Source organism: Varroa jacobsoni, unplaced genomic scaffold, assembly GCF_002532875.2.
Source record: "Varroa jacobsoni isolate VJ856 unplaced genomic scaffold, vjacob_1.0 contig00526, whole genome shotgun sequence".
Classification (NCBI taxonomy): domain Eukaryota; kingdom Metazoa; phylum Arthropoda; class Arachnida; order Mesostigmata; family Varroidae; genus Varroa; species Varroa jacobsoni.
The window spans coordinates 15097-37830 of record NW_019214480.1 but is presented as its reverse complement, the minus strand read 5'-3'; the positions used below and the strand labels follow the sequence as shown (position 1 = coordinate 37830).

Sequence of the window (22734 nt, the reverse complement as noted above, 5' to 3'; positions counted from 1 at the left end):
CGGTCGTCCACTTTACCGACTAGTAACGCTACTCGTTCAACGGATGCCCTTGGCTACTGCGGCCGTCACCGCTCCGCCATGACGAAACGCACAAAAACAACGAAGGCAAACCACGAGAAGGCTACAACAGATCAGGCAAGTCAACCTAATGAGACGATCGACGATCAGCATAGTAGAGACCAAAAGGTAGATAGATGGTCTTACACATTGTCCGAGCGTCAAACAACCGTAGCAACAAACAGAAGTACGACGTCTAACGGGATGACTTCAAACTTTGCCGGGCAGTCTGCCGAACAATCACAGCTGACATTAGGTATGCATCGATCGCTCTAGCGATAGATAATGTCGTCTTGTTGCTCACCACGCGCGAGTGGCTATACTGATTATTGTAGCAGTCGCAGTCATTTTAAGACTTGCCCGCCTGCATAATCTCTGAAAGAGTGTAACGTCATACAATCGCGGGTCGTGAGATGTCATGACGATATATAACGGAAGAGGAATCGCGGCGGAAGCGTGGCGCCCTTTACAATTTACTTAGCAGATTCGCGGGTATATTGACATGGGCGGATTTGATGACACTTGCCGCGTTCGTATAGATGATTATCCGTAAAGGCTTGCGTTTACAGGTAGAAGCTATACATCGGCACGACCGCTCTCTACGACTACAAAAGCTGATAGTATGTGCGTCGATTTTACTGGCACGTGCCCTAAGACCGCCACGAAATATTAGAGCATCGTCTGCTTATCGTTGTGATAAACATTCATAGTAATACAGACGCCAGTAGTAGACGCACCGAAATAGGCGTACAATAAACGAGTCACTGTGACGTGTGGGCGACGTGACACTGCGAGTCGACACTGGACGGGAGACGCTTCGAAAGACACCAATGGAGTCCACTTTACATTACGGACGCGGAAGTCAGTCTTTTTTTTTTTTATTGTACTTGTCACAGTTGCGGTCGATTGTCGCCCAACGTTGAATTAGAGTGCTGTCTTACAAAGCATGCGTACCCTTTATGATCTGCCAACTCATTGCGGATCGAAGAATAATCAGAGAACGTGTACCTTGATTTCAACAACAAAGCCAACATCAGAGTGTAGGAAGATATGCACTACAATGAATTGTTATCTTGGTTTACACCACCCATACTTGTAGTAGTTGTTTCCTAAGAGGGGCACCGAAGTTGCAAATTTTCATTTAGCAACTGCTTCCAAAATGTGCCACGTCAACTTACAGAAGTTCGCCTATGCTCCGAGCGATACATATATATAAATTTCTTGCCGTCCCGATAAGTAACGATAATATGAAGACGTTCTATATTTTCATTGTATTTGAACATATAAATATGCGAGTTTTTCCGACAAGTTCAACAGCACCAGGAACCGCGTGTACGTCTAGGAAGGTCGGTAAGCACCAACAGAAATGGAGGGACGGAAGAGTGCGGTCAGCTGATGGCTGTAGTCGCGGGAACCGGCCGAAGTGTCGTCTGAGAAGCAGACCAAAATGCTACCGTCGCTCTCTCTTTTCGTAACCACGCTGCCTGATGGCTTCCCTGACCTCGTGTCGTCTCACGATATCGCTGCCACCGTTGGTATACCTAAACTGTCCAGTGCTTAGTCGACAAAACTGATTTGGTATCGTCTAGCGGATGTAGCATGCGTTCAGGCTATGATTGTATTCATCGCCGTTACTGCTATTGTTGTATTCGTAAGAAGCTTTCGGCTCTCTCTAACTATGCAGCAAGTGAACAAGTTTCGACTTTCCCGTATCACGGCGGCCGAAGCACTTCGTAGAAATAAAAGGCTGTCATAAAGCAAAATATTGCAATCTTACTCATGTGCTTCAGTGGCACATTGGGAAAACAAACGTCACTATCGTAAATGCGTCCACGTACATATCAGGTCCTCGGCCTGGCTACATTCGATCAAACGACTACAGCCATTAGGCGAGTACTAACTAACGGCAGCGGATCAATCTGGTCTGGTCGGTGATCAGGTTTTTCTGAATGCTTGAAACGCAATGCTTCCCACCGGTTACGATAATGGGTTCAGCTGGTGCGGAAACGCTAAAAAGATCCCATTAGAGCTTCTAAGTGGCGGGTCACATGGAAAAGAAAGCAGGTGAGAGATCTGCTTGCGTTATGCATACGAGCGTTGCTAACTATAAAACAGTTTTGTCTGTACGTAGCGGTCAACCCACATCTGACCCTTGATCGGCCCGCGCGAAAAGCTCCTCGTGGTCCGATGTTCCTCATATGTTAAGGACCCACCTAGTCGATCTGCTACAATACGTACGGCTATCAGGACCGGCAAATGTTGGGGCCACATGTCGTCACAGACGTCGTGCGCTAGACGATAGCAGTGATAATGGGTGATTGGAGTGTCAAGTAAGGCAAAATTTCTACGAGACCAAATTGCTTCCCAAGAGAGATGTGTATGTCTATTCTGTACACAGGGTACGATCTGGTCTTGTTGACATCTGAAACGATCGCTGCAAGAACGATGTCCTATTTAGCTTGCTTGTCTGATCCCGTCTTATCATTGATTTTTCAATTTGAGCATTGAAAGTTGCATCAAAGAGCATTGAAGCACCATGAATATACTCCGACCTGAGAATCTTCGTGTACATTTCGCTGTTCAATCATGTATCGAAGCAACACAAAGGCGAACCTGAAACAGACTGCTGTTATCTCTGTGAGAATAGCAATTCAACTGATAATGAAACTGCCGCCATAACAAAATAGAGCACAACGTAAATAGGACGCGTACAGGCCGGTCGTGCTCAACGTAGCTTATGTGTGGCTCATGACTGCTACGAAGTCTCGAAACAGGTAGCCTTTGGGCAAGGATCAAAGCTTTAGCTAAGTCTTAGTCTATATCGTTAACATACCATAGGTATATATTAATGGGTCTTCTTAGCCCAACTATCCAATGAAGCGAACATGTACATAAAATGTAGTAAAGGAAAGGTTAAGAACAGCTCGATTTGACGGGTCTCTTGTTAGTAATCCCTTCTAGACGTAATCATAACTATCGAGCTATCGAAAAAATATTAAGAGTACTTAAGCGAAAATTGACGTACTTTCTTTTACCTTGAAATTGAAGCTAAACCTGCGCTCGTTTGAGCGACTACATTCTGGTAGCAGCATAGCCTTGTCACTGGAAAAGTTCTACGGTTTCGGGCGAAAAATTATGACAAGCGATTCTTGCGTTCCTTCACGAAAACTAAATTGATATCGTTAAAAAAAATTCTTAAATCAACGGTGATCTAACGGTGCCAAATCCGCGCTACGTTACGGATATATTAGAAGGTCCCGTATAGTTTTGTCGTATAACTAAAGATGTACATGGTCTGGCGTTCCATAGTGGAAGATGGCGTCTTTTCTGTTCACTGGTTCCGATCAACTTCTTCGTTGGTTTATTGTAGCCTTGTAAGCTGTTCACAATAGAGATCCAAATCGATCGTTCTGCCGAACGGCAGAACCTCACCCTGTACGGTTTCTCTCCTATTCTACCAGACACATAGCTCACCTTGTTTAGCGTCAGTCTGGGCTCTGTCACAGATTATAGAACTTTTCATCAAATACTTTAAAAATGGCTCCATTTCGACGTGAACTATTTGGCGACAATTTGCACGCTACCTAAACGTCAAGCTTCTTTTTATAGTTGGATTGCTTCAACTGCCCCACAACTGTTCGGTGGTGAATGTTTGACCAGACGCCGATTTGTCGGCCACTCACGTGTCGCTATAAAATAGTTCCATTGATTTCCTTTCTAGTTGGACATCCGCTACGAAAAGCATTTTTCACAGCGACATTTCTGCCGAAGGAAAGTGACGAAACCCTTTTTTCGGACTATCCTCGCCCGGCAAGACATTTTGATGACAAACAGCCGACGTCCTTCATGCGCCTGAGCAGCATTCGTGCTTGTTTTATCGTACCTGAATTGAAATGAAAGGCATAACATTATCACAATATTGCAGTGATTCTCCTCAAGTTCCAGGTCGTTTATTACTGTCGACCGTACTCAACAGTAGGTGACCCGATGCAGGACTCATACTATCTGAGATACGCGACCCATTTCCATCTGGAAAGAGCGTCAGTACTTTACCTTATTAGCAGGCCACTATATTCGCATCTCCCAAAGCGAGCTACTCTGTCTATCTGGGATTTTTAAAAGAACGCTTTCCGGCTTCATGCAATCACAAAAAAAACAACACAGATACTACGGCTACGGTTCTCGTATGTTCACCTGGGCATCATTTTCTTGCTGAATTTTTTACCGTACCATGTTGATTTTTTCGAAAGCAGGACGGAATAGCTTTCCTCACCCTATATGAAGCTTAAACCTATCGGTACAGCATTGGTTCGTGTGTAGGTACTTTATCTAGGATTTGAATTTGACTTGCAGTATTGGCTTAAATCGCAATGGTACTGGTGTAAGCCAGTAAATGCGTAGTATGAATTGTTGGTTCTGCTCGTATTTGGGGCTTGTTGGGATTTGCACACGTGTGTCATCGAAGCCCCATAGCAAATCTTAACTTCGTACTGTTGTTTTTCTTTCGTGAAAAGATGACTTGTAATGAGGATTGTTCTCATAGCGTAGCTATTTCGACTAAGTACTGTTTTCTATGGTGTTTCATCGTCGATCTATTCGCTTTGCTTCGTGATCGTATTAGGTCAGTCTATAGATTTTGTCGTTCGTATTTAGAAAACAGACAAAGGTAGCTGGCGGTTGGGCACGAAATGATAACGTTCGTAGTAATTCGTGACGTAATTTGATGAAGTGCGTAAGCTTCCATTGCGTTGATCTAATTGTTTTACGTGAGTGCCCATTGACCCCATGTGGGCTGGTGAGAACCGTATTTGATTTCCAGTCTGAGAAAACTAGGTTACAATACACCGATATTCAATTAGCGAATTTCTGCCCCTTTTTACCAAAACACATGCCCGAAGAGCTAAGCACGTAAATGTCGTTTGCCTAACACAGGATGGAATGAAGAATACGAGTACTGGGAACGTATCTAACAAAGCAGTCGGAAGCATGAGCTAACAGTTGTATTTATAAGTTTACTGAGCATTGGAAATTAATGGGCAATTTGGCAATATTGTAAAATATTATCTCAGTTCAACCTGTAAAATCCCATAAGGCCTGTTGCGAGATCTATGCATTCGGGAAGCCTATAGACCTGATAAGGATTTTACAATATGTACACGTAGACAACCTACGGCAGTGACAAGCCAACAGTGGCCTAAAATATTGTGATTCGTGGATGGATAGATAATTTGGCAACGAGGGTCCTATACGTAGCCTTTTTAAAGCGTTAGGCTTAACCTCTGGGCACCCTGTTGTGAATAGTCACTATATCCTAATAGATTGATGACACTTCTGTTACCTGAAGCGATGTTCGTTCCGATATAAAAACGGAGGGCCCAGTTATTGCATGTCTACTGCTTTGATGCATAGTTCGTACTTCATAAATATGGCCTTCTAACTTTCACTTAAAGTTCTTAGTTGTTGGGTGGAAGGACCTTAATAGTACACGTTTTTATCTTCAATCTAGAATGCATTTAGTTCGTATTGGTAGTTTGTCGATATCCAGTGGCTTGATAATAGTATGCTTTTGCTGTTGAGGCAGTAGCTTTTTATGGTGGTTGGTTAATCAAAATCACAGCAACATAAACGATTTATGTTTCGCACTGCCAATTTCGTCCTAAGTTCTTCAACGCTAGCCTCAGTGCCCAGTAATCGAGGGCAAGTCACGAGAATTCACTCGCGGACTGCAGGAGCTGCCAGCAACTCGTCTTCTTCCGCCTCATTGGCTCTCCTTATTTTTCCCTTGCTCAGCTTATCAATACGGTAAACTCTGTTGGAACATGTCGGATTGTGTCGGATTTGCGAGCCGCCCCCGTGCTTCATCCACCCGATGTCCCATTCCTCTCGTTGTACGCTACCGGGCCCACACAGCCGCTCTTCCCACTGCAGCACTCGATATTCCCGAAGTGTTGCCGACCGCTAGCGACCCTTAGCGCGCTTTCGACGGTTCCTGCCATCTTTCGAAGTCGTCTTCTTTTCTACCACCACCATTCCAACTCGTAATCGTTCGCGCAGGCGGGTTACAAGATGGCAGCCACACCAGGCTAGCTTGTCGTTGTAGTTCTCTGCCTAAGTTGCGCTCTGGGCAGCCTGAGCTGTCCTCTCCCGGATCTCGAGGACGGCTCACCTCGCGACGAGGCAAGCCTGTTCACCCCTTCGCCCTTTTCTCCCCACGCTTCCTCAAACTACCGGCAGCTTCACAGCTGGCAGCCGTGTACCCGCGAGCTTCTACTGCAGCTTTGGGGTCGCTAGCGTAGCAACCGCGTGAGCAACCGAGTCTCGGCAGCGATCTAGCGCCAACTTAAACTTTTAAATTGGTCGTCCCTCCCCACCGAACCTCACTCGATGGGGTGGGGGGTGGGGAAGCAGATTCTGGACCGGGTTTCCCGCCGGTAGAGGCGTCCTACGCTCAGTCGAGGTTCGGCTTTGCATAGCCGCAGGAGCCTCCCCTGCCAGCAGTAGCGTCGACAAGAGCAGCAGCAGCGGCATAATGGTTTAAATCCTTACTTGCAGCCACTACTAAACCCACAAGCAAAGCCTGCGGCCGACACAGCCACAGGCGAACAACCACAGCGAGCCCCCTGCGGAAATTCCGTCTGAAAACAGGTCAAACCGAAGCTTGGCCACTTGCACCTTACTGAGCTAGTAGTGGAGACATCAGGAAAAATATAGCAATGCTCTTATATTCGTACCTTGCTAGAATCGCAGCATTTACAGAGCTACATAACTACATGAAGAAGAAAATCGGATATCGGATCTCGTATCTTAATATGTTATCCGATGATACAAGGACACTCGTATACGATATAATGTGTCCGCAGTTCTAAGGTCATTAAATGACTACTGCATATTTTGTAAAAGATTAGCATTTCGAAAGCATGGAAGACCGTGTTTCCATTAGTGACTAATTGGAGATTGCTGAGTTCGTTGGGTACCGGACGACACATGGCCTATAGAATCTCAACTTTGCGCTTAAACTTTCGCTAGAGGTTTGGCAATTAACCGTATTCGAAGATAAAGGATTTACTGACTTAAACATCTGGCGTTAGGCTTGGAGAAAGAGTAGGGTATTGGACGCGGCGGCTGGACTGTTCTAATGGCCATTTCGAGAAGGCGTAAACCCGTTGACTTCTGTTGATGCAAGCGAAGTAACGGATGATGCGGCAAAAAATGCCCGTCAGCCAGAACTGGATAACAGTTTATCTAAGTTCGCCTTACCGACCGTAAACGATATACTAACTTTACGAGGTATCATTAACTATTTCTATACGAGGTATCATCAACTATTTCTATAGTTCTGATGTGTATGGAGTTCCGCAAGCTGCATACAGATGCACGAAAAACGATAAGCCCGACCACCTTCCCATTTGTCGTAAGCATTCTAACGAATCGTTCAGATGCCTCGTTTTCGTCTGTGTATTACTATGAGAAAATTGAAAATAGTATTGGCGGTGTCGCCCAACCGCACGAACAGAGCCAACTCCCATCGAAATCCTATCGTGTTGCTGCTAATCATTCACCAAATCAAACACATCGGCCGTGACATAATAGACGCCTCAGGCTGTATCTTCTTTTCAATACTGCTGCTTGCTATAGCCTTCTTCTGTTGGCCGGGTGTTAGATGATCAATTGTTGGCGGTTCTAACGAGAGGTAGTGATTCTGGTACAATACGAGCCGTGGCGGTGTCTGTGACTTCTAGATGCTTATTTGCGAAACGTACGTATTCAGTAGCCCCGTAGCCACGGAGCTCAGAGGCGATACCTATCTCTCGTCAGCAGCACAAGTCGATGCCAATGAAAAAAACGTCTCTCTGACACCGAGCTAGTTACTACCGGCCTGGCAACGACGACGGCCACTGTGCGGACAGCATACATGTAACCGTCTCTCGCGCTGCCGGAGAACAAGTGGCTTGTAAGTTGTTAGTGTCGTTGTTGCCTCTGGGAGGTCGCTAACAAGATTGGACCGGATCACGCATGCTTTCAATTTGTTCACTCGGAGATCTGCCTTCTCAGTGTTCGCTGATGATTCGTACATACGAGACGAAATAACGTCAGGCGTCAACAAAAACCCATGCTCAACTACTTGATAGAGGCACTAACGCATATAACTGCAATAACCGTACGGTTCGTGCGTGTACTTGGATGTCTGTGCCAGCCAATGTGCTGTGTGTGATGATATGTACACGTCGATGTATGAACGGAAACGGGCTCGTTGGCGGTAGACGGACGGCTGCATTCAGGGAGAAACCGTCCAGGTGACTTGACATGGGAGCAGGCGAACCGACTGGGTGGCCGGCTGGCTGGATGCTGCCCTATTTGCAGCACGACAGCGTTCAACTGAAAACAATGCATCACGTGACCAATAGCGTTAGGCCGTTTAACGGTTAATTAAAACCAATCAATCAACAATCGCAATTGTTCTCTCAACATAACACGAATTAATTAATAGGAAAAATAAAAACGGTAGCAATAATCCGTGTTAGCTTGATGAGCCGACAATTATCTATTTACAAATAGAGTCGGGTTGGTTCGTTTGATTTGAGACATCGTCTAGCACCCTCAGTGCAATGCATCGAGATAGATACTGAAGTCGTCTGATTTAGTCTGGACTCAACGACATCTTAATTGAGTGACCATCACATGGTTAGCGTACCACGTAGTCAAGCCCGCCTAGCTACGGCAAGCGGCGTTAGAGTTCGGACTAGGTCTCAAGTGTGGTGAAATTACAAAGAGAATGTTGATGAAAGTAAAATAACAGGAAATGAACGGAAGAATATCCTATTATGAGCTTTGTGTATAGGATACCTCAGCAGTTTTGCCCTCTTTTTGGGCACTATTTTTGGACGCCGTATAATGCACGTCTCTAATATATCAATAAGCCTGTCGTCGATAGGTTATCGTAGTTTGACCGGCTGGAAGAGCATGCTCGATGGTTTACATAGCGTAGACTCTGTATTAGCACTAAACACGTGTAGATACGGAGACAGGCTCTACGACTTTTTCAGTAATGGCTAAAACACTTCAGTGGGATGAGATAGACGCTAGTCATATGCAAGTGCATGGTGGGATGAAGTTGAGAACTCGAATAAGTTAAAAATCCCTGATTCTCGGCCGAGTATCACATCGGAAACCTTGATGGTTGTGAGTTCGGCGTCCTAGCCACGATTAGACACCGGTGATTTCCGAAGTGCCCTTTCGGCACTTCGTGAACGACATCTGCCGAACCATTACGGTAGATATGATAATTGTCTGCTTTAAATTAAATTAATGAAAATAGATAAAGGTAAATGATTTTCTAGATACCGGCTTCCAAAAGCATTCTAGGCTTAGTATAGGTAAAATTAACCGTTCGATCAGAATTATTATTATATAATGGCATTCAAGAATTGCCAAGTTACAATTGACTTATTTTCTATATAGACGATTGCTATGCCGCTTGATTCGACAATGGCAGCATTATTAGGTAACTTCAAACCTTTCAAAGGATGCCGAGGCTAATACAGGTTAGTCTTCAACATATAATTCCTACCGTATCATCTGAATAGATTCGAATAGGAAATACATCTACATAATATTACATATTCTTCACAGTTCCTATAGCGATTATTAGACCGTAAGTTTGGGACAATTTTATCGGCATTGGCCGTTGAAGCTTGTAATAGACAGCTAGTACTTGTTAATATTTTTCTATTTCAAACAAAAAGGCCGTTTGCGTTGTGATAGCAGAAAATTTGTAATCATAAAAACGAGCATGCCAGTATGTCCTATGTCGAAATCATCTAGCATCAGCCTAACCCAAGTTCGTCCTACATCATAGTTTCCTGCCTCGTTTGTCACCGGGACACTGCCTTGCACCGAACATAGCGAGGCAGCGTATCTGTGTGTGTGTGTATGAACAAATCAATGCTTGTCCACTAGTCAAACAGCATAGATATTTTCAAAAAATTACTTTTTCTACTGTTACTGATCATCTATTGACGGTGCGAAAACTCTGCGGGTGGTGAACGATCGCCGAAGGCACATACAGGTGGAGGCCGCAGTTTCTATTATACCGAATCGTAACAAAGCATCTATCCCGTTGTTTCTCTTGTCCTTTAAATGTTTCCCATTCTCTATCGACTTTTCATCTTTCGCTAACGCAGATGCGTACCATTACCATGGCATAGTCCACCAGTGTTGGCCTTGCGGCCGCACCTATTTTACTCATCATTGTGATTGTAGTTCACTTTGATAGATAAACTCATTATTCCTAGCAGCGGCCGCATGCCGTGTGGACGTTCTGCTGCGTCCTGTGCGGTGTGAGGTGTTACCAAAGAGTGCCTATCATTATACTCCTTTCATTACCGCCACGGAGAAGTTTCAATTTCTGAAGTCGAAGCTAGCTAGCTAGCCAGCAAGTTTTGGCTTTACCTTTCTAGCTAGACCGACTGGTTTCGTTCATCGTCCTTTTTATCTATCTTTTTGTTGTCGTCGTCGTCGTTTCCACTATCTCCTCCCCCTATCCGTATCTTGAAGCTTCCCGGTTGCCGTTTGTCTAGAGAACAGCGATTACTCTAGGCACATGAACGAGGAATGCACAGCGCTCAGCGTGTAGGTCGTCTTCCCGTCGTCGTTGTGGCCACGACGGTCTCTGTGCGGTTTGTTTACCGTGTGCAAGCTGTAGTATGTGAATGCTGCTGTGCTGCTACTGGTGGTCGAATCAGAGCTTTTATGAACTAGATGCTAGTCACACATTTACATTGGTGTCCACAAAGCGTTCACTCTGTCAGAAAAAAAAAAAGCTACGGCAGTAGAGGTAGATTTTTAGCTGTCGACTGTTGCTACAGATGATCACGGAGATCCATCTCGTGAATGCCCAACTGAATATGTCTAATCTGCGTGCGTTACGGCACCAAAAGGGTGAAAAGTAACCATTCAATGGACAGCGCGATCACGAGTAGAAGGAGAAGCTCACCTTGAGGAAGATGTCAGACAGAATACGCACACTCAAACATGTATATATATATATATAATTGACATACGTCAAACGGATAGAACACGAGAACATAAGTGCGTCGTCGCCGATGAACGAATCCAGTCAAGTATAATTTAGCTAGGGTAATGGAACAATCCCTTAGCGTCCCGATGTTGACAACTTTCTATGCTATAGTACGAAAAACAAACAGTCGAAAGAACGGGCGATGATACGGTGAGATCAACTACAAAATGCTTGACTTGCAAAGAAGACGCTGCCCGTCTGGCCTTCGGGGACAGCCTGTTCACCCAAGATATGAGCATTTCACATAGACCTCAAATTTAATTATTAGCTGGTAAAGTACGATCAGAATTGGTTATATTTAGTACGAAATATCCCATTATCTACTGATGCCCGTGTCGACAATGATTAGCTTTACCAAATCCATCCATCCATCCATCTGTAGCAGTATGTCACTAGCGGATAAAAGACGTACTAGTATTGCTAGACCGTGTTGAATGTATTTTTTTCTCTATTAGGAAAAATGCACAAGGAATAACTTAGACTGATAAATCAGTTACAAACAGTTTAATCAGCGCAGCTGCTCGGATCAACGACAAACTGCATAAAAAAAATCAAAACGTAAGTTGTACCGAACAAACGAAGACAAACCAGCTGCAAGCCATATTAATGCTTTGTCATCGACAGCTTCGCTGCGATTTTATTGTCGATCTCTTTATGCCGCTCTGGAGCGTGTATTTTACCGCTACTAAAGTATAATTTTCAATAAGTACATGTTTACTTCTGGTTTGCGGCTGCGTTCGTATGTGACTCAACCATGAAGCTTGTCAGTGGTTCTGTCGCCAGCATCATCATCATCGTGAAGATATCGTGATCGCTGAAGCTCTCTACTTTTGTTATTCCAGCCTTAGTTCCTTTGACGCTTAATTGAACATGTGTCCCACAGCAGTCGTCATCGTAACGTGCTACTTATCTGTCTTGTTTCCTAGAGCAGCCAAGCCAGACTGGATGGACGCACAAGTTTTCGCAGACATGTCTTGCTAGTCGATGCTATCGCTATTGCTGTGGCCGGCATCTGAATGGTCGATAGCCAGCTAGCTGCATATGTAAACCTAAGAGCATTATATGTATGAAGAGCGTAATAGCCAATGATGGTGACGAGAACTGCAGCCGCCGTCGAAGGGAACACCGGAAGGAGTTCCCAGTGCCGCGACAAGCATTGTCTCTAGTCCGCGCGATGTATCCGCCTCTGAGCAATGTTATCCATATCGTCATTAGGTCACCATGATCTGTTTTGGCTGGCCGGTCACACAAATATATACCTAAGCCGCGCCGGGAGTGAGAAAACGATGTCGGTGACATGACAATATTGCCTACTGAAGATGGCACACTGCTGGATGAGTGGCTGACGAATCACATCGTCAAAGCTAAAGTATACAATGGCGACAGCCACTGCAACGGCAGTAATAATGCTAATGGTTGAAGTAATAATTGTAGGCAAACAACGCTGCCACCGATCATTTGTAGCTGGCGGCCAGATGGGCTGAGCGAACGAGCCACCGAGCTCCGAACGGCAACAATCCCAACGCACAGTTGCCATCCACTGCTATTACTAGCGTCGCTACGACGTGCGCTGTAGGACCGCCTCTTCTTTTCTTTTGGCAATATATTACATTAAAGTCGTTGTCGCATCGTCATCCGCCACCACTACCAGTGCAGCAGCGAAGAACGGTTCGAGTACGTCGTCAGCCGCCGCGGCCGCCACCGCGGGAGTAGCTCAGGAAATGATCACGGATAATAAACACTTGAACGAGAAATAGATACACAATCCTACACGAACGTCAACAGCGGCAGGGCTATTGGCACAGCAGTAGTAACACAAATGTCGAGATAATGACACAGGCCCAATCGCACTGACGATGGGAGCCACCCAGGCACCCTAATGGGACAATGGCACGGAGGCTCTCGGTAGGCAGGACAAGGCTAGAGACAACGGAGGAGGTGGTTCAGTGTCACTCGACTGTCATACTGTAACAGCATTGACTGATTCGCGTCGTAGTGAAGCGTAGAAAGATAATTTGACTGAAAAAAAAAGGCTATTTGGTTGTTAAATTTGTCGTTGATTTTCGTAGGCAAGAGCGGTATGATACGCGTTACGCGGTGGCCTATGCCGTTGCTGCGGGCTGGGTCGACCGAATCCGAAAATACGGGATGATGCGAAACGAAGCGCCGCATAATATTTTTCCTTGCATAAGATGCAATTAAGGTGCCGCAAAAAGAACCCATGACTTGGTTTGGTGTGATATTTGTCTAAAAAATAGTACACTATCACGCTGGCGAAAACAGTAGCAATCAAAACCCCTTGTAAATCACCTTAAAGTTAACAGCAGTTAACGCAGCCTATAGTAGTAGCCTGTACCCGTGATGGCGTGCTGGGTAACGTGTTAGACAGCTGAGTCGGATAGACGTGGTGGTCTGTGTTCTAGTCCGGGCGTGGGCATATTTCGTTTCATGCTGGGAGGCAGCTGTGTGATACAACGTCTAACGGTGATACCGGGAGTAACAATCGAAACGCTTCCGTTAGCTCATAGCGGGCATCTTTATTTAGCGAACGCCCCTGGAGAGCGATACGTTCGGATATCACGCGCAACGTCTTTTTCTATCTATGGTAGGCTTTTGAACAAAAAAGATCAGCGAATAGGGAACCGTAAGCACATAACAGCTCAATATAACTGTAGAAGTGATCAACTAACTTTAACTTGTGGTCATCACAATTATCAAGTTGTCTGTCACAGCTATAATCATCCTGTAATGAATCGCTCTCGTTGACATTGCCCCAGATTTTTTTGTGTATTCTGGATGTCATATCGCTCATTGTGGTGGTAATTAGATGTGATGCTAAATTTGATTACGCTCGACGCCTGTCCTTCGTGGCACACTGCAATGTCATAGAAAAGGAGGCCATCTATGTTCGTGAACGACACGTTCGGCGAGTTTGCGCCCTTGGTATGATGACATCAAGTGCCAGCAATGATCCCCAGGCTGAAGCTAGAAAGAGTAACAAGCCCTACTGGATGGTAACGCCCCGTGAAGCTATCGAACTTACGCCCCGCGAACGAGTTGAGCGTTAGCGACAATAAATTTCACCTATACATAAGTGTGCTACGGTTTTTAATAGCTACGATAACGACCGTAACAACAAGGGCTGGCGTACTCATTGGCTCTAACGGAATATTTACAAATAAACGTGTTTTGGCTTTGGAGGCTTCATTTTACTGGACCCACCGCGATGAAAGCCAAGATCCGGCAGTGAGTCGTCGTACATGGGTCAGCAGATGTCTACAAGCGCCCACTAGCGCAGGAGCGTGATGCATATTGAATTCTGTTTCACTCGTCTTTTACTGCTAGACGCAGAACTAAGCGTTTACTTTGAATGTACACTGTGCCAATGGAAAATCTAAACCTTGTGTACTTAATCAATCGACTGGAAAGTGGTCCGGTCAGATTGTCGGCAATTAGACCGGCCAGATCAATGCAGATCATTACTGCATGTCGTCCTCTTCGATCAACGCAATCAGGTACGACTATTTGCAATGGGCCAAATGTCAATGTAGTTCCCATATAAGTGACCCATTCGAGCGGAGTCCGATGGGTCATATATCTTCAAAATCAGCTGCAAGGTGAGTGCTATCTTAGTTTGGACGACAATTCGACAAGACAATTTACTGTTCTATCTAATAAAAAGAAAGCAACCACGTCTTAAGTCGTTAGTCCTTTGCGTTTCGCTCTTTCACAGCCTTCACACATCTTTTGACCTTTTTGGTACCTATTCTTTTATATTGCCATATGTCCCTGTCGGCCTTCTAAGCCGCCTTATCACTTTCCACTTGAAAAGGGAACCGACGTAAGCGTCGTCGACATAAAAGGACCAAGCCGCTGCCTTCTCAGCAACTCCTAATCAACGAGGTAAAGTGCGCCTCATAAACGACCATGAAAGGATCGATAGATGCTTAATCAGTTATGCTGATTAAAACGCTCAGTTTGTTTCGGCCCGGTCGTCTAGAAGTTTACTCAGACTTCAGGACAGTTTGTCACACAGCTGAAATTCTCTGACAGTTTATGAAGAAAAGTGATCGTGAGGTACCCGATCATTTTCAGATGAACCGCGTATTAGCGTAGCAAGACCTTATCTCCAGATTATAAGAGAAAGCCTAATTGGCGACGGTCGAATACGGCCCGAATAAACATGTCTAGCTTGTTTTTCCTACATCGCAATCACTGGTGCAACGGCTTTACGAGATTCTATAAAACTAGCCATATCGTAACTAAAACTAGTAATCTAATAAGAGCTGTATGCGTGTGGTGATATGTTATGGTGCTCACGTAGGGGCTTGGGCATTACAATAATTATTTTAGAAACTACCGACTACAATAAAGATCGGTTAATTCGATGTTAGTATCGGTGCGTGTCCTCGTGCCTACGTCACCTCGATAAAGATATGGTAATTCCCGCTTGATCTCTGACTCACATTTGGTTTGGTGCTGGCCTTTTCGCTGTGACGACTACGACGTTAACGGTGGTGTCGATGATGATGGTCAAGATGAAGATAACAATTTTATTAAACCTGCTTTGCATGGATATGTACGTACAACTGAAGACAGGGTCGCCTACTAGCACGAATCAGCATAATTTCCTTAGTGTCAGCCAGGGGGCGATTAAGGGACAATTCAGTTAATCAAGCGTGACCAGGTCATCGTTTCCTGTACGGGAGGCCTAGTGTGGATAGGATCGAGTTGTAAATCAACTATCAACACCCGATCGACAAAAACTGCGTGAAATCTACCAAGGTAGCATCACGCTTAACTACCGCACATTCCGCCACCGATGATGTTAGTCCAACGCATCCCTTTGTCCGTTACCATTACCGGCCAAAATTGATGACGACTCTGCAGATTTTATGTGCGTATAGTGTGCCGATTGGCCTGTTCTCCATATACTGCTGCCTTTCAAGTCGAAATTGGCATAGAGGTTATGCATACTAGATTATTATGAGCAGGAACCATTGTTCAGCCTGTTTAACATTTTTGGACCAATACGGAAGGCCAACGTCGGAGCTCTTTCAGGACTGGAACCTGTAACACATAGGCTCAACCTTCACTAAGGACTAGCGTCCCCTATTCGATATTTGTATAGTCGAATACATTTTCACTGCTGTGGCCGTTAACCTCGAAATCAGTCGAAGCCGAGATCAGATGAAGCGTGATAACTGACGATAGCCCACCGGCCAATTGAACAGAAGGGTACGAACATATCTTAGGCAGTACCTAAGTGCGGATAGGCACGAGTTTGACCTTTCGGATTGTTTTTTTGTTTGTCGATATGGCTGATTATTATAGCTTGTAGCCTACGTTGCCTGGTCTGAGCTAGCGCCACAGCTTGTATTAGACTGTGAGCCTCTTAAGGATATTTCAGTGTGAAATATAGGCAATATACGTAGATCCAAACTGCTGGATGTACGATATCATAGCACTACGCGAACGTCAACATGGGGAAAGAGTCGAGTTAGCTGAATCTTGTGTCGGTAGCATCATCCGGGACGTCGGAATTTGCCTTCACGATGCCATCTTTGACATCTGCTCGAACCTGTTTACCTAAATATATGCTTGTTATACATGAGATACGTAGTTATTGATATGTCACATCGATACATATTTGTGTATGTGTATGTGTATGTAATGACGCGTCCGTTAAGACGCTCGCACACGTATGTGGATCTGGGTTGGACATGTATAATACAGTACACAGAGGGAAGCGCCGGTAAAAACCTACTGGCAGAGTTAGGTAGAGGCTAAGGCGTTTACCGTTTATGATGGACAGGTCTGTATGCGCAATAAGATAAAAGTTTTAAGGGGCAACAACTCTCTATTACTGATCCCGTTTTCCCTACAGGACCATCAGAGACGTGTACATAGCGCGCATTACTATATAGCAAATCCCATAGATTGACATTAAACATGTACATGCTAGTCTTAACGTTGCTATTCAGTATACGTATAAAGGTAGACCATTTTTAGAGAAAATTGGAAGCCTACTCTACAGAGTAGCGATCTACAGAAAATAAGTTATGCGTTAAATATTAAACGATGGTATTTAATTTGAAAGCAAGTAAAATGTGCTCGCTCCTTCTGAATTAGGCAATAAGACGTTAAATATGCTACGCAATTATAGGCGGATCTATGCGAAGTTTTGATATCGGCCTAAGACCCAGCTGGTGCAAATGGTGGACCAGTTTGTCTCAAACGTGCTCTGCTTCTAGTCCATAATGAAAAACAACCCAGTATGCGTGTACGGTATTTAGCTCAGCTAGAACTTTCCCGTACTTTGGATATCGGTAAGAAATGTAAGAGCGCTGTTTTTTATGGTTACTATACTACGAATAGCCTATAATAATGGGAAAGCCGCATCCGCGTCAAACGGTATGACATTGTTGCTTTGCTTTTTGACGTAACACGCGTTAATGTAAACCAGTTATCAATAGTTATAATAAGTGATAAGCTTTAAGGTGCCAATGCACATTTCAAGATTATGCAAGCAGATTACTAAGAAGCAACGCGACATAAATAAGAATTAAAAAAGACAAGCAGTATCATGTCTAGAATAGGGCACACGAAATATATGCCAATTTTCGTTCCATGCGATATCGAATCAATAAGCAGATGTTATCTTGAAGTCTGCTCTCAGCGGTAGTCTTCTTGGTCGGAAGTGGCCTTTTCTTATCTTTGATCCGGATACCTAGAGAACCCCTGGTGACTTTGAAGTAGTGAGGTAGTGCAAGAGAGGGCAGCATGTCACTCTCGTGGACAATCAACGAACAACGACTTCAGTCGTCGGAGAGCAGCAATCTGGTCTAGGCCAAGTCGGAAATCGGGGTACGTGATCTTACAGCTAGATCTGGCACCTTAATGGACAGACGGCTCACGAGGCCAGTTTAAGCGATTGCGGCCGGATCTTTCTGTGGACAAGCCAGGTGAAGAATTTAGATGGCGGTAAGATAATCTAACGGGATAATCAAATTGACCATCTCTAGCAAATTGCATCTACGGATGGATCTCACTGTCGAATCACATTTGTCATGCGAAACGGTGCCCACTATTTAATACATGAAGCTTAACCATCGGAGGTCGCACTGGGAATATAGTTCCAATTAAAGCTTTTCACTGTCCATACTTTTATTCAAATGCTATCTTGTCGTATACGGTATCTCATAGTTGAATAATTTAATTGACAAACGACAATGTACAGGATAGAGGCGCGAAGAACTTGATGACTCTGATCGAGCAATCATCATATCGAACCCTGTGTACTACGTTCTTCGATTGCGCCCAATCGCTAATATGTTTTGTTTATGGTAGGATAATTTTAAAATAGACTAGATAATAAGAAGGTGGGCGTTAGTGGTGGTCCACTATGGGGCCATCTTTACCTATTTCGTCAAATCAAACATTCATTCAGATGTCTTATCTGCAATCGGTCGTTGCATAGTAAGTTTACTGTCTACCGATGAAATACGAGTATATATTATAAAGCCGATATGTTCTCACATAATAGACCTTGTCGCGTGTTTCTATCTAGCTGACGGCCATCTGCAAAATGTCTACTATATTTACTAAAGCCTTCAAAAAGCCTGACCTTAACTTGGTTTTCAGTAAACAATTATATTAGTTTGAAAAAATTTTGGAAAAATATCGATTTGATAGCTTCACACCTTCAAGACGCGGCTTAACTTACCAACATCTAACTACTTTACCGGAACTCTTGGACTGTAAACTTTTGCTATCGTTACGTCTCGTAAAGTGTTTTTATAGCACACCCTTCGTGCATCCACGAAAGGCAGATACGATATCGATGCATCGTTTATGCATGCATTTAATCGTCTCGTAACTGCGAACAAATTAGAATGAACTATTGATAAATGGACAAATTTTCTGTTCAGCCGATCGCCAGCTAAATGAGCAGCATCATCCGGAGGGATGAACTTTCTCTCAAACTAAATAAGAATAACCCTCGGTGTTCACCCCAAAGTCAGTTGTGTGTAGCTCCGCCAGTTGACAATGGGTGGGGTGGGGTGGTGCGTGGGAAGTGTTGCTACTGTATCTACGCAACACTAACTAAAAGTCAATGTTTGTACTATATCTAGATGCATGTATCTACAAGATGAGTTAACAGTTTTTCTGGGTTCCATAACGTTATTCCGCTTGTTCGAAATGAACCTAAATGTTCTTGAACTGGTTGGTGAAAACTCGCTAGGTAGATGAATATTGTAGTAGTGGTAGTAATAGTGTACGCGAGTCTGTCTCTGTGGTTGAATAGGCCACAGGCCTTTGCTTTAGCCACCGACAACGCCGCCGCCCTAACCTCAACTCGTCTTCAAATCCTTCGGTTCGCTGTACTCCGCAAATGACGCCGGCGGCGGCGGCGGCAAAGAGTCTCATCCGCGTGATACCCAGCAGCGACCAGCCACTCCATCATCCGCATGGACCACACACAGACGCACCTTCAATCACGCGGTCGACATATTGGCTCGTACATGGCTATGTTCCTTCATATTATCCAATGTGTTTGGGGTCGTTTACAAGGATCTATGAAAGAGATGAAGGGAAATACAACAGCACGATTTCGGGGGAGGGGGGGTAAAAAGAGAAGTACAGGGTAGGGAGAGAGAAAGAGAGATTGATTATGATTCAACGTGCTTAGTTATTACAAGTGCGTATCGTATCTCCGTATATGGGTGTATGTTGTATATGCATGAAATATATAACCATCGAAACGTTAGTTCCATTTCCGTAAGCAAAACTCTCCGTTATTGGTTGCACGGAAGCGGCGATGGCGGCGGTATTTTGTCGCTGTTGGTTCATCGTTAGCAATTCGCTCAGGGCTAAGCTCTGATGTAACCCATAGCTGGCATAGGCTAGAAATAAATAACTCTTCTATTGAAATTGCGACTTCCCCTAATATGCATGACCCCCAACCTGACATAGGCGACTTTGGTTTCAGATGTCCAATGGCGTGCCTGTTCACAGGCGGGCGAAAGCAAAACAATAAATTTGAAATATTTGTGTTGACTGAACTAAATTTTTCGAACGAGGATCGCGCAAACGACAGTTCCCTCGTGCGATACCCTCGCACCTCTTCGCTGTTCTTGTCTCGGCCTCAGACTCATCCTATGGGAGCCCGCAAGGTTTGTACTTCGTACCTCGGCCCAGCTGCACGTAGCACAGTTATCACCATAAGAGATGTATAGTGAATTCAATGTCTAAAAATATATTAGCGGCCAGATTATTGCTAGCGTGTTTCATTACCTAAACTCTTCTTTTTCCCAGGCTTCTAACCCATTTTCGGGGCCGAAAATTGTAAATCACCACTTGAAAGTAGCTCGCAGCAGAATTCCTATATATGATACATTGTACTTTTTATGTGTTTTAAATTACATCTAATAACAACTTTATTCCAGTATCAATGGCGTTCTCGATCGTATCTTCATCTATATGTTACTTTAGCGTGTTCAGTTTCAAAAAATCTCTATCAGTCCGCCTAGAAAATGTGCCACAAATAACTGTGATACGAACAACGCGATCCAAAGTTTCGTTAATCACAGCACTTTAAGATCGTATGTTGATAATACTACACGCTAAGTGAGTAACTTTGTTCTTTCTTGTCCTTGACAGCCGTCGGCTCGCGTGAGCCTGATTGCACTTCTGCTGTGCAAAAGGCTGCATTTTCTAGACAAGTTTAGTTAGCGAAGTCCCAACTGTGCGAAGAAAATTGGAAGAGCCTGGGGAGGTGGAGATCGCAAAGGAAAAACGCATAGAGGAAACGAGGCTTCTACCTCGCACCCTGACGTTTGTTCCTATCGGAGCTATGGAGAGGCCTGCACGCCACCCGACGTCCTCTTACTTTAACGAATCTCCTCGTCGATCAAGAGTTTTTCCCCGTCCACCGACCCGTCCTGTTATACAGCTATTACTGGCCAGCCGAGTTAGGCCCTGTGCGCAAGACTGACGAGGCGGATACAAAACTGACCCTAGGGTTATGCTACTGTGGGCCAAAGATTCGGCCCAGTATATGCTGGGCCGTGTGTGATCTGCCAGCTGTAGACGCGCACACAGATATACAACCCGCTTAACATAGTTTCTTGAAGAGTCGATCTTTTCTGAGGGTCCGATGGGGCACATTAAGATATTTCATTGATGATATCCAGCAAGCACCTGAGCAGAAAACTGACCTTCCTATTCGACAAGGCGAAGCGTCTACTACAACATACACCTAGCACTATATATAATCCGTGATTATGGTATATGCATGAAGTTTATGACCAGGATTTATTTAAGTGTGCCGTTTAACGAAAAAGAAACAAATAATAAAATTCGCATCTGGAATTATAACTCCTTGTCTGGATGATGGCACCATCGCTGTAAAGGGGTAGTCGGGTAGTGTCACCATGTGCACTAACGCACGGTTTGTTGTTAACTAAACAAAAATTCATCGATACATGTGTACTATATACAGCAAGATGTTTTCAGATTCTAGGTAATCCGATAGGTAAATTTTTTTTGTGTTTGATTACATTCGTTTGCTCCAGTCGGAGGAGTATAATGCCATAAAAAAAAAAAGCGAGAAACTGGTTTATGCTGTAACGATGTCTTTACGCCCCTGATACGCTTCTAGATATCAAAGAGAATCCATATGGGGAGGAATACGAAAGAATGACTGTCGTACAACAACAACGTTGATGCTAATGGTAGAAACTACACACATCGTTATTGCTATCCGTGTCGACGCAGTTGTTTCGTGCGCTAGGCTGTCTTCCGTTCGATCTGTCTTTCGATTGGGGATTTGTTCGTGGTTCAATTGATGCCGCTCGTAAGCTACGTGCCTTTGACTTTTGGTGTCACTCGAGCGACAAACAAACGATTGGACAAGACTTTGCCACTAGCACCGATATGAGGAAAGGACCGATGACGGCAACGACAGCGCGCTGAAGTTGTCCCGTCACGCCGCCAACAGCAACAACAACAACACTTTACTAACAACACAACACAAAGCTAACGACACGACAATTCGACAGCGAAGACATAGCAATAGGCATCAAACAGACAGAACAGGAACGAGCGCCTTTGTTACAAGGCCCATTGAAGCTTGTTCCTATTTTCTAGCTATTCAACGCTAATCAAAAGCAGCCAAGACGCTATCAGTAGAAAGGCCCGCACTAACTGATTTACCTGATGTGTCTGTAAGGAATAGGTGAAACAGCAAAAACCATCATGGATGGATATATCGAGAGACAGATCTCGATGCGACAACGCCAACAACAACTTTAATCAACTAGATTCATCAACAAAGAAAAAACCGGACTGCGTATCGTCAGATGACAGCTAAACGGAATATAAGTCTGCTCATCATTCGTGAGTACGTGTGTCAGGACGTGCGTACGCGCTTGCGCGAAAACAAATCTGTCGCAGATTGGAAATTAGTCACTGTTCTCAGGAGGAACAGGACAAAACGATATCGGCGCCGCAAGCAGTCGAAGCCTCGTTCCTCTGATCAGGTGACTACAATAACAGACCACGGCGGCCTTCACGAATGCTTAGCAATTGGGTGATGA

At 44.5% G+C, this 22734-nt stretch overlaps 1 long non-coding RNA gene across 1 annotated transcript; it reads left to right on the top strand.

Moving 5' to 3' along the window:
* Positions 1 to 210: 210 nt before the first annotated feature.
* LOC147752006 (uncharacterized) lies at positions 211 to 21468 on the top strand. Its single transcript, XR_015315278.1, has 3 exons — positions 211 to 313; positions 20127 to 20310; positions 20798 to 21468. It is a non-coding gene; the product is annotated as an uncharacterized LOC147752006 (long non-coding RNA).
* The last annotated feature ends 1266 nt before the right edge of the window (positions 21469 to 22734 follow it).